Source organism: Chlorocebus sabaeus, chromosome 4 (assembly GCF_047675955.1).
Source record: "Chlorocebus sabaeus isolate Y175 chromosome 4, mChlSab1.0.hap1, whole genome shotgun sequence".
Taxonomy (NCBI): domain Eukaryota; kingdom Metazoa; phylum Chordata; class Mammalia; order Primates; family Cercopithecidae; genus Chlorocebus; species Chlorocebus sabaeus.
Genome location: NC_132907.1, coordinates 13,311,887 through 13,326,879, shown reverse-complemented (window position 1 = coordinate 13,326,879; position 14,993 = coordinate 13,311,887). Strand labels below are relative to the sequence as shown.

The 14,993-nt window shown below is 40.2% G+C and overlaps 1 protein-coding gene across 1 annotated transcript in view; it reads right to left on the bottom strand.

Annotated features, from left to right (window-relative positions):
- Positions 1-2,126, bottom strand: part of HAPLN1 (hyaluronan and proteoglycan link protein 1) — an 84,937-nt gene extending 82,811 nt beyond the window's left edge. Inside the window, exon 1 of the mRNA XM_007977427.3 lies at positions 1,748-2,126. The gene's annotated coding sequence lies outside the window, so the exon portion shown is untranslated. The remainder of the gene's footprint in view (positions 1-1,747) is intronic.
- Between the last annotated feature and the right edge of the window lie 12,867 nt (positions 2,127-14,993).

The following is a 14,993-nucleotide window of genomic DNA, read 5'->3' as shown; positions in this document are numbered from 1 at the left end:
GTATTTATCCTGGATGTGTTACTTGCTCCCAAAGGAAGGAAAAGGAAGTGAAACCACTAGGGATATAATGAATTGATTCTTCTCTGTGAAAGTCTCTTCAGTACTTCTAAATTACAGTGTCAGTCATTCTTCTGAGAGACAGGGCCTTGCTGAAAATAAATGGCTCATTTTATAAATAAGAACATAACGTTTTCCCACCTTCTCATTTCTCATAGAAAACCCAGGCCCATCAGGCATTCCTGTTGAGAATACTGGCCTCTGGGTACATTCCTCCTGTAGACCAGTGGTCTGTAGAGGTTGTTGGTTATCTCTTGTTCATTTAATTAGCCTTAAGCAAAATTACTTCTTATCTAGTTCTGTTTTTAAGCTGTTTCCAATTTAGTGGAAGAGGTCATCAACAAAAATATAAATTCATTTCTTAGCTGAAACAATTAAATTTTTTAAAATGAGTAGCATAAAAGTGGCTAAAGACTAAAGCTAATCTCTGAAGAGTCCTTTGGTATACATTATATTTTACTGAATGGAAGGAAAACTTTCATTTTTGTAAGTAAATGGAATTTGGTAACTGATGTAAGAATTATGAATCATATCACATTAAAAATTCTCCAACGATAACTACTATGATATACCTTTGATAGAACAATATTCTCATTCCATTAAAATACTGAAATGACTGAAATGTGTATAAAATCTCTGCAAATTTAGTACACAGAAATAATCACATAGAAATAGTTACCAGAAACTGTACTTGTAATGAATAAATATTACATTCATTTATAAATTAATCCAGAGCCTTAATTTCTTAAGAACTATTAGCTTCCAAGAAGCCAGCCAGTATGTTTGATTTTATGACATCACACTGGAACATGCACAGGAACACTTTCCACCCTAAAAATTCCCAAATGTACTGGCCACTCTGTGTATTTTTCCAGTGATAAATGAAAATAAAGCAACTTATTCTCAAATTAATAAGCCATCTTATTTTGAACACAACAGTCACATTCAATGGAAGAAAACTACTTAATCGAAGCCCAAACAAGTTTAGGTTTGTTTTGGTGGTGAACAGTCTCAACATATAAATAATTTCTTTAAGCAACTTTTAAAAGTAATCTTAACTATGACTATAAATTCTCTTCAGTGCATTAAAATTATCCATCAACATCATCGTATATATGAAATACATCATTATTCTATGATGTTAATTTCATAATTAGCTGGAGAAGCCTGGGCCAAAACCAGCAACATTTCTAAGATTATTAATCTAACAAGTATTACCTATGCCTTAAAGTAACTTTCTTTTCCACATAACCCTATATATTCTCTAACACAAAATTCATAAGCCTGGCTGGACATTCCCATTCCTCACCTTTCCCTTCAGCCTATACTATCCTTTTTTTCATCTCAGGTGCTATAAAAATGGTTGTTAAAATACAGATGGAAAAGTCACCACTTGGACACCATGACACTACCAGATTTGCAGTAACGCTAGCAGAAGCCAGCGTACTATAGTTAATTCTGTCGCCAATTCTAAACCGAGCCTGTTTATTGTAGTGAAATATTTTATCCGACAATATGAAACTTTTTAAAAAGTTGAGGTGTCATATTAAATTCAAATGAAAGTTAAATTCAAAACAAAACAATAAAATTTGTATAATGTATATATATACATTACATGTGTATTGCCCTTTGAAATCTTAAAGGCACAAAGGTATAACCAAAAGAGGGGAAAAATTTTTGCAAGTTTTACCTTGTCCTGAAATCCAGGAGTTCGGATGCTCTCAAGTTCTGCTTAAGTTGGAAGCTGGAGATCAAGTGAAGCTAGCGCTCTTTCTCCTCACCTTAAGTTTGTCTCTGGGCGAGTGTGAGAGTGTGTGTGTGTGTGTGTGTGTGTGTGTGTGCGCGCGCAGAATGTCTCTTTGTGGCGCTGGATGGCAGAGGTCCTGATCCTGGGAAGAAGGAGGCACTTTCTCACCAAGAGCAGAAGAAAAGCAAAGCGTCACCAGGAAAGTTCTCCTCCCAGATCCCCTAATTACAGCCTAACGTGCACTTCATGCAAACTTCAGGGAGGAAGGGAGGGGCAGCTCTGTGCCCAGACCTTGTAAAGCAGCAGCCTCTTAGATGACTTTCCCCTCTGCTCAGATCTCGAGTATCTCGCTCTGGGGTTCAGGAAAGCCGGCCGCTACAACCACACAAGCCCCCACCACGCCACACCTCCCAAACCCTCACCCTCACCACTCCTAGGTCTGTCCAGAGGGGGTGGGACATGGGGTCTGTGGAATGATCTGCGGGACAGCGATGTGAGCACACTCCTCAGGACAGTCAGTTTGCGCTTTGTTTTATTAGCCTCTGCTTAAAAGAAAAATCCAAGGGTCGGAGAGGTCCTCTCTTTCCCGCCTTCCCCTCCCCAAAGGAGATCAAAGGTAACAGACAATGATGATAGGCACATCAAACTTCCTAAACTGGAGATGGCCTTCCACCCAAATCAGCAGAAGCATATTTTCTGGTTTGCTGGGCTCAGTATTGGTGTTGAGTTTAAATTTCTCTTAACAAACAACTGCTATTGTATCCTTGGATGACAGAGCTCAAAGAACCTGGATTTATTTATAGAATGAGGAATGCGAGGGAGAGACGGGATGGGTGGGGTTGGGTTGTGGATCCATACCCAGGATTAGAACCAGATGGGCACAGGGCGCCCGCGCGCGCGCGCGCGCACACACACACACTCCTGAAATAACCACTGGGGAAGATGCTGGGACACGCAGGAAAACGCCTCCTGAACAAATAGACATTTATTTATAACTCCTGGGAGAGTATATAGGTCCATTGATTCCCGCCTTGAGTAACCAAGGGTTTTGGAGAGGAAATGGCTTCATATTTCAATAACAGAGCCACCTTTGATGGAGTCTAGGAAGGGGAAAAAAAGAAACACACCGCAGGAAGCAAACGGCTGTTGGAGCAGCCGGGAGGAGGGAGTAGGGCTGGCCCTGGGACTGAGGACAAGCAAACAAGCCCGAGGGGGCCCGCGGCCAGGGTGGAGGCGAGACGCAGGCCGTCCCCGAGTCGCAGCGAGCCGGGCCAGGTGGCGCGGGGCGCTGGGGGTGTGCGGGGTATTAGTGTCCGTGCTCCCAGCTCCAATCGCCGGTTCGGGCGGCGCGGCGCGAGCGAAACTGCGGGCTTCTCAGGGCCGCAGCCGCCGCTCGGGCTGGGGCTCCGGTGGGGGAGAGGGTCCCGTGGGCCGTAGGGAATGGGGGAGTCGTGAGTCGATGAAGTAGTGGGGCAGGAGGATGGGCGGGTCCGGGGCGTCCTAGAGATGCAGGTGGGACGGGAGGACCCGCGAGGCAGCCAAGATGCTGGGGAGGCCGCCGGGACAGGGGCTCTGGTCGGCAGTGCAGGTGGCCCGTGGGCAGATGAGCCAGCGCGCAGGGCGCGGGGCAGGGCAGCATCCAGGATGCTGGATCCGAATCGCGCGGGTGGCGGCGAGCGGCGCTATTGTCTTAAAGATAAAGCCTAGACCTCGGGGACTGCCTCCTCCTGGACTCTGGAAAGAGGCAGGAGAGATTGCAGGGAAAAAAGGGTTCTTCCCGAGTCTTCTGAGAGATTTCACCAGTTCTTGCCTCCGGGCTCCCCCTTGCCATTCTGTCTTTGGTAAATCGACACGTGCCTCTTGGAAAGGTTTCATTTCAAAGCAAACCGAACACTCACACACCCTCCCTAAATGAAGACAGTTATATTCAAAGTGAATTCTTCATCGGGCATTTCAACACCTTTCTTGGAATTCCAAAACCGGGGTGAGGGCGCTTCTCTTATTTTTCTGTTTCCCCTCCCGCACAGGGAACAGGCTAAGGGTTTTGCAGTTTTATGTCCCTAATCTAGTGGCTATTGAGGCAGCTGTTATGTAGGCCTCTACATTAACTGCCAGTAAAAATAAGATACATCTCGGGTTTTCCACTATGCAAAGGGTTTTATTGCTATTAATATTTCTTGTAAACGTTCAGGGTGGTGTGTATTTTAAAGAACATAAACGAATTAGACTTAAAAACAAATATCCAATTTTTATATTAGAGCACCATAAAGGTGGCGAGGCTAGTGGTGTGTGGCTATGATATCATATAAAGACAGTTTAAATACCGATCTTGTTCCCTCAGCTTAACAACCTAATTTCTGGCGATTGCCTGGAGCGTAAATCAAATCAGCTGGTTCATGACTGGCACTTGTTCCCCTATTTTGTGGTCTGCTCTATACACTTATTCCGTCACAGCATTAAGAGAATTTAATGTATTCTGTTCTGAAATTGTTTATTTATTAACCACGCAAGACAATCTCCTTTGCAACTTAAGTCACACCATTGTGAGCTACGCTAGCTGTTTTTTCAATTTCAGGTATAGCCCCAACCATTGAGATAGACTTTCAGAGATAATGACAGCTACTTACCTCTAAGTCATTCTGTCCCTACGGGTCCTCCCCTATTTCCAACCTTCCCTTCCCCATTGCCTCCTTACTAGTCCTTGTTAAAGATCCCCAGTCTTTTTAATCACAAGTATTTAACCTGTCAATAGTGTGTGTATGAAGTGTTACTCAGGCTTAATTTAATTGACGTTATATACATTTTTCCATTCGTTTTGGGGTTCACATGGTTTTCTAGTTATTTAAAATTTACATTGGAATTAGCTTTAAGAGTCTTTAAAAAAGATTTTTATGTTCAGTTAATTAATGTTCAGCCAAACTGTGCTTTATGGAGGCATACATTACTTTGATTAGCCCTTATAATTTTTCATCAGGGCACGGGCATTATAATAAGCCATGGTAAAAAATCAAATCAAGTAAATACAGGAATAAATACAACTCTATTTTCATGACTAAATATTTTACAAAGACTTAAATTGTAAAAATAATTTTTGAAGACCAAAATGTCTTCTTAAAGAAAACCATATCAAAAAAGTATTCTGTATTTGAAGACTTCCTGTATTTATTAACATTAGTAATCCATGTAGAAATCCATATCTTTCATTTGATAAATCAAGTTTAGCCTAAAGCTGGCTCCTTACATATTTTAAGTTTGGCCTAAAGGTTTCTCTGTACATTGTGAACTATAACCTAAATGGAATTGTAAACAGACTGAAGCCTACTCCTGTGCCAACACTGAGTTTCAGCCAATCACATGTGGTCAACTGTTCAAACCCTGTTCAAATAAGGCAAAGGCGGAGCTATAACCAGTCCGGGGGTTTCTGTACCTCATTTTGCTTTTTCTGCCCATAAACCTTCTACCACGTGGCTGTGCTGGAGTCTCTGAGCCTACTCTGTCTCTGGAGACTGCCGGAATGGTTCTTTGCTTAATCAAACTCTTTTACATTTAATTTTACTAAAGATTTTTTTTTTCCTAACACATAGCATATTGAGGTTTGTGTTGTTTTGTTTTGTTTTGTTTTAATTTGGAGAAGGCAAAGAAGCCATTTTCTTTTTAAGTTTCAAGAAAAACCAAAGTTTTTTTGATTTTTCAGTAATATATTTTGATCTATTTTTCATTCTTATAAAATACTCTTATGCTAAACAATATTTCAAAATACGCTGACATGTATATTATATATAATTATATATATCAAAATATTCTATATATAATATATACAGCTTATTTTGAAATGGTGTTTTTTTAACATAATACAAGAGTATTTTATAATAATGAAAAGCAGGTCAAAATGGTGTTATAAAATGTAACTTTGCATTCTTTTGCTAATTGTAAGACAATTTGAGTAATTAGGTTGAACCAGATAAAATGGAATATTCAACCTTTTTTGACCTACCAAAAAGCAATTTCAGCTGGTTTTACCTTATACAAATTTGAATATGTACATAGCATAAGTGTAGCAGGAACATTTTCAACACTTAAAAAATATTGATCTGCAATATCATGAATATTTAATATGTAATAAATTCCCAAGCAGAATAGTATCTCTGCTAGCATATTACACTTGTAACAAAATATACATTTATATTCAAAAGGAGATTATCTAAATTCATCTCCTCTTCAAACTCCAAAAGAGGCTGCCCTTATCCACTAAATTCCAGAGAATTGCTTCCCTCTGAGCTCTTGTTTCCTGGAATTTTTGCCTTAGGCTAATATTATACCTGGTTGAACATCTGCTAGGATAAAGGTGCAGCTTTGTGCACTTTGGAGGTACAGGGGGGAGGAAAGCCATTTGACCTTTCCTGTCTGAGGGCTCAAAACTTCATTAAAGCACCTCCTGGGATTGTAGGCATCACCATGAGAAAGACATCATTTGTAATTAAGTCCTTCCCACTGGCTATATTCCTGTTGAACTCGATGATTAAAATACAAATTCAATATTCTAAATGGTCACAAAGCATTTGATAAAAGGTTATTTTGCTTTTAATGCAATGAGGGGGAGGGATGACTTTCCAAGAGCCCACTTTTTGTGCTCACTCTCAGAAAGTGTCCAGCAGACAGACTCTTCAAAAGGGCACACTAAATAATTAGGCAATAAATTGTTCAAATGTTAAGAGCAGAGCTCTTCCAGAAGCGACTGAGGCCAAATGAGTATCATACCAAGTGATAAATATCCTTGGCTCCTAAGAAATAAACGCCTGCTTGTCCCTATGTTTGTCTGTTGAATTGGTTTTGGGTTCACAGCATCATCCATTATCTTTCTTGTAATTTATCGTTCTGTCAGTGTGTTTCTTTGGTCCAGAACAGCTGAACTCTTCCTTCATTTCTTCAATAAATTGGTGAGTATTTCATTATTGTCCTGATTTTACTAATTTTGCAATAGGACCGACCCAGATTCAGTCCCATCTCCTTTGTCAACTTCTTGTTTCTGTTTGTACCTTAAATGAATTTTAAAACATAACTTTGTAATACTTTATTTCTTTTAAAATATCTGACACAAGCATGACAAAATATTAACATTTTTCAAATCCGATGATTGAAAACATTGGTCTTATTTTTTTTTCTATTTCCTGTTTGAGATACAACTAAAAAAATATAAATAAAAAAGATATAAGAAAAAAGAAGAAAAAAATAAGTAAGGCTCACCAGAATGTCAGCTCCATAGATCAGACATCTTTGGTTGGTTCGGTTTTACTGGCCTATAGCAAGCACAGAGAACAGTACCTGGCACTCAGTAGGTACTCCCAGAGATATGATTTGAAGATTTATGGCACTCATGTCACTATTTAGAAGTTGAGATGCAAGGTCACGTAAGTAGGGAGTGAAAAAGCTGGCATCAAACCTAAAGTCTGCAATACTTCCCCTGTCCTGTGTTGCCTAGAAAGGCTAGATCCTTCCATGGTTTTTTTGTTTTCTTTTTTGAGACGGAGTCTTGTTGTGTCACCAGGCTGGAGTACAGTGGCATGATCTCGGCTTACCACAACCTCTGCCTCCCGGGTTCAAGCGATTCTCCTGCCTCAGCCTCCAGAGTAACTGGGACTATCGGCGCGTGCCACCATGCCCAGCTTATTTTTGTATTTTTAGTACAGACGGAGTTTCACCATATTGGCCAGGATGCTCTTGATCTCTTGACCTCGTGATCCTCCCGCCTCGACCTTCCAAAGTGCTGGGATTACAGGCGTGAGCCACCATGCCCGGCGATTCCTTTGGTGTTTTAAAAACACAGATATATCCATGTTTCTCTGCTCAGAAATGGTAGAGATTTGAAGGTAAAACTTCCTCTGTGTTTATGAACTTCTCAAGGGCCGAACTTTTAATACTTACCTCATTTCTTACTTTTTTTCGTTCTTTCTTCTAAAAATAAAAACAGGATACATGTGCAGAGTGTGCAGGTTTGTTACATAGGTATGCATGTGCCAAGGTGGTTTGCTGCGCCTATTGATCCATCCTCTAAGTTCCTTCCCCTCACCCCGTCCTCCACCCCAAGACAGGCCCTGGTGTGTGTTGTTCCCCTTTCTGTGTCCATGGATTCTCAATGTTTAACTCCCTACTTACCTCGTTTCTAGTGCCCAGCACAGTCCAGTGTGCAGAGTGAATTGTCCTCATTTTTGTGACCATCTGTAGTAGAGTTTGTGTGATTTGGCAAATGATTAACCCTTCTTCTGTGTGCTTGCTGATAATCCAATTCTACTTAACTTAGAGTTTTTAAAGTAGTTCTAGGAACTTGAATCATCACTGGAGATGAATGTCTTTCTTTCACAACATCAAATATTGGTTCCCTTATTGATGACAATCAATCCAAGTAAGTGATCCTTATATGCAGTTCTGTCTGTTTGGGAGCGGATTGATAAGAAACCAAAAGCAATGGCAACAAAAGCCAAAATTGACAAATGGGATCTAATTAAACTAAAGAGCTTCTGCACAGCAAAAGAAACTAACATCAGAATAAACAGGCAACCTACAGAATGGGAGACAATTTTTGCTGCCTATCTATCTGACAAAGGGCTAATATCCAGAATCGACAAAGAACTTAAACAAATTTACAAGAAAAAATCCCATCAAAATGTAGGTGAAGGATATGAACAGACACTTCTCTAAAGAAGACATTAGTGGGTCAACAAACATATGGAATAGAGCACATCATCACTGGCTCATTAGAGAAATGCAAATGAAAACTGCAATGAGATGCCATCTCATGCCAGTTAGAATGGTGATCATTAAAAAGTCAGGAAACAACAGATGCTGGCAAGGCTGTGGAGAAATAAGAATGCTTTTACACTGTTGGTGGGAGTGTAAATTAGTTCAACCATTGTGGAAGACAGTATGGCTATTCCTCAAGGATCTAGAACCAGAAATATCATCTGACCCAGCAATCCCATTGCTGGGTATATACCCAAAGGATTATAAATCATTCTACTGTGAAGACACATGCACACTGTTTACAATAGCAAAGACTTGAAACGTACCCAAATGCCTATAAATAATAGACTGGATATAGAAAATGTGGCACATATACACCATGGAATACTATGCAGCCATATGAAAAGGATGAGTTAATGTCCTTTGCAGGGACATGGATGAAGCTGGAAATCATCATTCTCAGCAAACGAACATGGGAACAGAAAACTAAACACCACATGTGCTCACTCATAAGTGGAAGTTAAACAATGAGAACACATGGACACAGGGAGGGAAGCATCACACTCCGGGGCCTGTCAGGGGTGACAGTCTAGGAGAGGGATAACATTAGGAGAAATGCCTAATGTAGATGACGGGTTGATGGGCACAGCAAACCACCATGGTATGTGTATACCTATGTAAAAGTCCTGCATGTTCTGCACATGTATCCCAGAACTTAAAGAATAATAATAACAAAAAAGAAAGAAAGAAAAAAAGAAACCCTTAACAAAATTGGGACTATTATGGGAAGACTTGGGGCAAATGTCTACTCATTAGGGAGGGACTCCAAATTATTTTCGAAGACTTATTCCTGTTACTTTTGCTGTTTCATTCAATAAAATCTGGTGTATCTTATTGACACACCCATACAGATTAATGCATAGGAGTAGCCAGAACAAAAAAAAAATGAGATATGCCAAAAAAGTGCTTAGGATAAACTGTAGTCACTGAATCTGAAGATCTTTCTCAGTGGTGACTGTTCAGACTGGCACGTTTTAAACTTCGTTGAAATCTGAAATGTCTTAGGATCTAAATTTTAAAATTCATGCTGTCAATGGGGCAAATTATTTTTGTGCTAGGAAGAATCCTGAGAATTTGGCAACCTCTTTGGTTCTTGTGTTTTGAGGATTCAGAATTAGAAATGGCCCACTTTTAGTAAACGTTGGGCACAACTGTCTTCCTTTGGACAGTCTCCTTGCTCTTAGTGATGCCACAGTAAGCTTCAACCTCTTGGTCCTGCTCAGTACTATTTCTATTTTAAGAAATATAAAATTTAACTAAAGGAATTTCTAAAATTTACATAAACATTTTCCCCTCATCACCATATGTATTTATTCCTAAAAACTCATGTAATTTTTTAAAAAACACGTTTACTTATCTTTCCCCATTCCTGCCCAAGACTTTATCTTATCTTTTTTCCTTTTTTTTTTTTTTTTTTTGAGAAAGAATCTCACCCTGTCGCCTAGGCTGGAGTGCAGTGGTGTGATCTTGACTCACTGCAACCTCCGCCTCCTGCGTTCAAGCAATTCTCCTGCCTCACCCTCCTGAGTAGCTGGGATTACAGCTGTGCACCACCATGCCCAGCTAATTTTTGTGTTTTTAGTAGAGACAGGGTTTCGCCATGTTAGTCAGGCTGGTCTTGAACTCCTGACCTCATGACCCTCCTCCCTCGGCCTCCCAAAGTGCTGGGATTACAGGCGTGAGCCACCGTGCCCCGCCTGAGTCTTTATCTTGACTCCTCCCTTTGTTGGATTGTGTCATAGAGTCAGTTACTGGCTGATTTAGAAGAGCTAATGGTGACTTTGGTCTATGCATTTTTGTGTTTTGTGAAATGTCTGTCTGTGATTTCTGAACTAGTGTTTCGTAAGCTATTTTCCATTCAGCCATTGCTAGTTTGTTGCTCTTCCTGATTACTTTCACCACTAAGACATTTGGATAGGAAAGAACCATTGTCTTTACAAGGATTAAGCATGTATAAGATTGCCATGAAACCCACTTCATGTTGCAGGAGGTTCAACCTTTGAATAAGATTCAACCTTTGAAAAAGATAGAGTATTAAATATTTGAATCTATATTAATTGTGCATTGCTTTCTAAAAGTTTTTTATTTTAAACATTGATTTTTTAGTGGATAGAAATTGTAATTATTTGTAGTGTACAATATGATATCTTCACATATGTCTACAATGTAGAAGGGCTAAATTGAGCCAATGAATACACGGGTTGTCTCACAGAAGCATCTTTTTTCTATGGTGAGAACACTTAAAATCCACTTGCTTACGTCATGCTGTCTTTGATTGTCCTAATATTAAGAAACTTCTTGGCTGGGCATGATGGCTCAAGCCTGTAATCCCAGCACTTTGGGAGCCCAAGGCAGGTGGATCATGAGGTCAGGCACTCGAGAACAGCCTGGCCAACACAGTGAAACCCCTTCTCTACTAGAAATAAAAATAAAAATAAATTAGCTGGGCGTGGTGGCAGGTGCCTGTAACCCCAGCTACTTGGGAGGCCGAGGTAGGATAATCGCTTGAACCTGGGAGGTGGAGGTTGCAGTGAGCCGAGATCGTGCCACTGCACTCCAGTCTAGGCAACAGTGTGAGACTCCGTCTCAAAAAAAAAAAAAAAAAACAAAAGAAATTTCTTTCTCCCTCACAATTTCACATTACTATCTAGAACACTGTTTGCTACTTTTATACTACCTTGTATTTTTATTTGTATTTTCATGTATTTAGTTATTTTATCAGGTGCACCATAAGGTCTCTAAGGGCAGATATTATATCTTTACATCTGCAGTTTGTAGCACAGAGCCTTGTGGTTAAAAGCTGATCAAAAAATGTTTATTCCTATCTTTGAAGATGACAATGAGATTCTTTATATTCAGGAAAGAAAAGAAAAATAAATGAAGAAAGCTAGTTATTGAACAAACTAGTTCAGAGTGTTGTGTTTTGCATCTAACAGTCAGAGGCATAAATAATAAATCATCAAAAGTTGATTAGTTAGTTTATAATTATTATTGATCACATAGATTTAAAAGAAATATAATACATATTTTTCTTCCATGCTTAGCTGATAAACACGATTGTATAAATGTTAATCAACAAAAGTAAAATGTTTATTCTTTTAAAAAGCTAGGTTGAGGTTAGCAACAAAATTGGGTTATTGTCTTAGGATTACAATATCAGTCACTTGAATGTTGGCTTTTTTCACTTATATTTATAAAGTTCTTCTAAATTTAAACTAGTTTTAACTACCAGTAAATTTAATCCTTATTACATTTTCTTTTTGCTCTTTTTTCTTATAACCTTCGCAAAAACGTTTATCAAGTCTAACTGGGCTAGAGTGATTTATATATAGACCTTCTTAGGGTAAAATGGGTGAATTAGCTAATGCATCAAGGTTGGCATAGGGCAAGACTGCTCAGAAAGCCTGAAGGGTAGGGCTTTGATTATTTGGAAGTAATAGAAAATAGTCCAGAGTTGTTAGAAAGATGTAGAGAAAGACAGAAATATATGTATCAGAAGTCTGTGAAGAAGAATTTTGAAAGGGAGACATTAGTAAAGTTCCAAGTTTATGAGCAGTTCTACTAGAATAAAATATTAACATAAATACTTAAAAGCACATACCTCTTACTAAACTTTGAATTAAGTGGTTTGGAATAAATGTTTAGAAGGTTTTGACATTTCACATATAAGTCTGTGCTAAACTTTATAGGTAATATCTAATTTTTCTGAATATCTCCGTAAATACACAATTCTCTCTTTATATCCAAGTTTTAGGCAGGGGCTAGGCAGTTTTTTTTTAAAAGAATAGCTAAGGTACATATCTACATCTCCATATACATACATATACATATATATTTCTTGCATTGAGGTCACCAGAAAGCTCACTTTTGGTTTATTTTAAGTACTGACAAAGTAAAAAGACTTTGGAAGGAGGCTTTCAATAGTGGATGTAGAAATAGCCCTACACACATTTATCTTGAACACTTCCTTTCACAGACTTGTCCAGCCAATTGCTTATACTGCAAATTGGAAATCTGCGTGTTTTTCTTTTTCTTTCTTTTTTTTTTTTTTTGGCACAATCTAGTTGTTCCAACATATAGCTAAATTAAGGCATGAAGGCTGAGCTGGAAGGAAGGCTCTAAGAGCAACAGAAGAAAAGAAGAGGAAGTATTTCTCCATTCGTGCCTAATTACTGCTACCCTCACTGCTGAATACATAGTAATTCTTCCCAAATACTGACCTAAATGTCAGCTAGAGAATACTTGCTGGTACAAGTACCTGCTGAATCTCTTGTAAGTTTAAAACAGGTAATTTGGGTACATGGAAACTACTGAAATGATGCAAAGTTGGAGTGACTGTCTCTCAGCTCATTCAGGAAAACAGTTGTTGGTAACTTTACAATCTGTGATCTCTATGAAGTTTTCCCTTATTGATGTCCTCTACTCTAAGCTCTCCTTATCTCTCCTCATCTCCTTCCCAACAAATAAAAAGAAGGATAATTTTTTTAGAATTAAAAATAAATTGCCAGACCCAGTGCCTCACGCCCATAATCCCAGCAATTTGGGAGGCCAAAGTGGGCAGATCACTTGAGGTCACAAGTTGGAGATCAGCCTGGCCAACATGGTGAAACCTCATCTCCACTAAAACACAAAAATTAGCTGGGCATGGTGGCAGGAGCCTGTAATCCCAGCTACTTGGGAGGCTGAGGCAGGAGAATCGCTTGAATCTAGGAGGCGGAGGTTGCAGGGAGCTGAGAGTGCCATTGCACTCCAGCCTGGTGACAGAGCGAGACTCTGCCTCAAAAATAAATAAATGAATAAATAAAAATTTTAAAAAAAGTTAAAATGATCTAAGTAAATGCTTCAGTGTTTTGATAAATAGCTCTTCTTGTGGTAGTGAATAAGTCTCATGAGATCTGATGGTTTTATTTTTAATTTTTTTCTTTATTTCTTCTAAAAATAAAAATGGGATGCATGTGCGGAATGTGCAGATTTGCTACACAGATATACATGTGCCATGGTGGTCTGCTGCCCCCACTGACCTGTCCTCTAAGTTCCCTCCCCTCACTCCCTACCCCCAACTGGCCCTGGTGTGTGTTGTTGCCCTCTCTGTGTCCATGTATTCTCCATGTTCAGTTCTCACTTATTAGTGAGAACATGTAGTGTTTGGTTTTCTGTTCCTATGTCAGTTTGCTGAGGATGATGGCTCCCATTTTCATCCATGACACTGCAAAGGATGTGATCTCATTCCTTTTTATGGGTGCATAGTATTCCATGGTATATATGTACCACATTTTCTTCATCCAGTCTATCATTGATTGGCATTTGGGTTGGTTCCATGTCTTTGTTATTGTAAATAGTGCTGCAATGAACATATGTGTGCATGTGTCTATATAGTAGAATGATTTATATTCCTTTGAGTATATACCTAGTAATGGGATTGCTGGGTCAAATGGTATTTCTGGTTCTAGATCCTTGAGGAATCGCCACACTGTCTTCCACAATGGTTGAACTAATTTACATTCCCACCAACAATGTAAAAGTGTTATTTTTTCTCCACAACCTTGCTAGCATCTATTGTTTCCTGACTTTTTAATAATTGCCATTCTGACTGACCTCGCTCTGTGCCTGGAGATGTTACTCAGGGAGGCTGGAGAGGAGCAAGGATGGGTGTCTGCTCCTTCTTCTGGGACCTCTGACCTAGAGGGGCACCAACATGATGCCAGTAGGATTGCTCCTGTATAACGTGTCTGACAACCCCAGTTGGAGGGTCTCACCCAGTTGGGTGGCACAGGGAGCAGGACCTATTTAACAAAGCACTTTGTCTCTTGGTGGAGAAGATGTGTTTCGCTGGGGGAAACCCACTCGTCCGCGCTGCCCAGATTCCTCAGAACTACCAAGAGTGTCTAAGTCTGCCGGTCCACAGAGACTGCGGCCACCCCTCCCCCTAGGGGCTCAGGCCCAAGGAGATCTGAATTCTGTCCCTGAGCCTCTGCCTGGAATTATTGGAGATCCTGCAGGGAAGCCCCACCCACTGAGAAAGGATGAGTCGGTGTTGGGCCTGAAGAGGCACTCTGGCCATAGACTGCCCCAGCCGGTGTGTTGGGCTGTGGGGACAAGACTTAGGACCAAGCCATTCGGTCTCCCTGGCTCCAGCAGGGGAAAAGCACAGCCTGGAGCTATAGAAATGGGTGCCACCCTTCCCCCTGCCCAGGGAGCTTAGCATGTTAGGTAGCTGCGAGTCCCAGTGCTGGCTGGTGCCCCTCCCACAAGGAGATCAAAGGGCTTAGACAGCAGCCATCTGCAGCCTGTGCTGGTCATCCCTCCCCCTGAGAGTTCAGTAGGCTTAAGGAGATTCCTTCTGAGAGGCTGTAAGGATCTGTGCGTTCTGGGGTTGGGACACTAAGCCCCA